The sequence below is a fragment of the Crocuta crocuta genome, unplaced genomic scaffold (genome assembly GCF_008692635.1).
Source record: "Crocuta crocuta isolate KB4526 unplaced genomic scaffold, BGI_CrCroc_1.0 scaffold50, whole genome shotgun sequence".
Taxonomy (NCBI): domain Eukaryota; kingdom Metazoa; phylum Chordata; class Mammalia; order Carnivora; family Hyaenidae; genus Crocuta; species Crocuta crocuta.
The window spans coordinates 5,296,065-5,298,101 of NW_027527428.1; the positions used below are offsets into that span (position 1 = coordinate 5,296,065).

General features: G+C 66.5%; 1 long non-coding RNA gene across 1 annotated transcript in view; it reads left to right on the forward strand.

Moving 5' to 3' along the window:
- Nucleotides 1-1,888: 1,888 nt before the first annotated feature.
- LOC144225701 (uncharacterized) overlaps nt 1,889-2,037 on the forward strand; it is a 1,533-nt gene continuing 1,384 nt past the window's right edge. The window contains exon 1 of the long non-coding RNA XR_013333369.1: nt 1,889-2,003. This is a non-coding gene — a long non-coding RNA (uncharacterized LOC144225701). The remainder of the gene's footprint in view (nt 2,004-2,037) is intronic.

The following is a 2,037-nucleotide window of genomic DNA, read 5'->3' on the forward strand; positions in this document are numbered from 1 at the left end:
GGGTGCGAGGGAGGCTGTCGCCTGGTGAGCAGGCAGCCTGGGAAGTCACTGGCCCTGGGAGCTGTCGGGGAGCAGCCAGCACACACACACACACACACACACACGCGCCCCGGGCAGGCGGGCTGGCGCCACCGCCGCGTCCCCGGGGCCGCAGCCTTTTCGGACCTCGTTCCTCCTGGACTCTGGACCAGCACAGCCCCTGCGCTCCGGGGCCTTGAGCCAGAAGGGTCTCTCCAACCCCCGAAGAACAGCAGGGCAGGGCGGGGGGCTCTCCACCGACCCACGCTTTGACTTCATTCCTGCGAAACGCACGCCAGGGCGGCCCTAACCGGAGCTCTCACGCAGGCCCGGCCGCTCTGCGTTCTCTGCCCCCAAGCCATCGGCCCCGGGGACAGGTCATGTGCTTCCTTGACACGGGCGGGTCGGGGAGCAGGGCCAGCGAGCAGAGCGGAGACGGGAACCCAGCGCGGCTCCATCCATCCCTGGCGGGCGACCCGGGACCAGGTGCCGGGAGGGAGCAGGGGCGGGGACTGGCGGGGACCAGCTCCGCAGGGGTGTGTTGAGACTGACTTCTGCGGGTTTCAGGTTCCCCTCCCTGGAAGCACAGGGGGCCGGAGGCTCAGGTTCCCCCTCCCCCCCCCCTCCCTCNCCCCCCCCGCCATCCTCCCCTTCTTTGGTGCTGGCAGTGACTGGCCGTGGCCATGATGTCATCGCCTAATCCAAACAGAAGGGGGGCTGGTTTGGCAGCGCTGGCTGGCGTCCCCGTGCTGAGTGCAGCAGTAAATTTCATTTCAAGGCTATGATTAGGACTGTGCCCAAGAATTTCCTTTCTCTCTCCTTCCCTGTCCTCATCCTATTTTCCTTCCCGTTCTCCTGCCTCTCCCCTCCGCTCCCCTCCGCTCCCCTGGCCCTCTCTCCTGGGGGATGCTTCAGGTTCGCCCTGCGGCCAACAGCAGTGCAGGCTCCGGCCGCCTTCAGATCCCAGTCCGCTCACGTACGGGCGAGGTCCCAGCCCCCAGGCGGCTTCCAGGGAGTACGGGGTGAGAATTCCCAAGGGCGCTCCTTCAACAAGAAAGGGCAGGGGTTGGGGTCTGCTCATCAGCACGGAGGTCAGAAGGCCGCAGAGCCATGGGAAAGGCCAGGAGAAGCCCGGCTCCTTGGAAAGAGTCACTGGGTCCTTCCGGCATCTCCAGCTGGTTTCTGGAGCTCGGGTCTGGCTCCCCGGCACCCTCACCCTGTCCTTGGCTCCACACTCTCTGGTGCCTGCATCTGACGCCAAAGGGCCCGTCTGGCCCCCAGATGCAGGTGGGGCCAGGGGAGCGGTGCCATGCCGCTTCCCCCCGCTCCTCTCCTCTTCCCGGGGACCCCGAGCTCTGTCTGGGTGTTCCTGGCCCCCCAACAAGGCTAGTAGCCACCTCTGAGTGTCCCCTGCATTCTCGCAACCCCTCAACAAGGAGGGACTCTGGACGCCCACAGGGGAGGCGCTGGGGGCTGGGGGGGTGATGTTCCAGCACCGAGGGTGTGTGGGCCCCCGTCATCGCTCCCCATCACATCGGACTGTGGTCTGACTCCTCAGGGACGTGGGGGGTGCTCGCATGCCCCGGCCCCCGACCTCCAGCAGACCCGAGCACTCCTTCCCCACCGAGCCTGGATCTGGCCCAGCCAGCCACGGGGCTGCCCACTGGAGTCGCACGGACAGTGGGTGGCCCTGAGAAGGGCAGAGACGGACATGACCCGTTCATAGCCCGTGGCCGGGACCCCTCAGGCTCCTTGCATGTCCCCTAACAGGTTACCTGTCGTTGCATCTGTCTTCCCCTCAGCTCCCTGCTTCTTAAGGTTATAGCTCATTCGTTCATCGATTCAGCGAGTATGTGTTGGGCACCTGCCACGTGCCAGGCCTGTGCGGGCGCCGGGCGCCCAGAGGGCACACACGTGGCCTGTGTCCTCCCCTCCAGCAGCGGCCGGCCATTAGCGGAAACGCGGAGAGAAACAAGTCCAAGCAGGTGCGGGTGCTCGACGGCGCAGCAGGGCATCGGC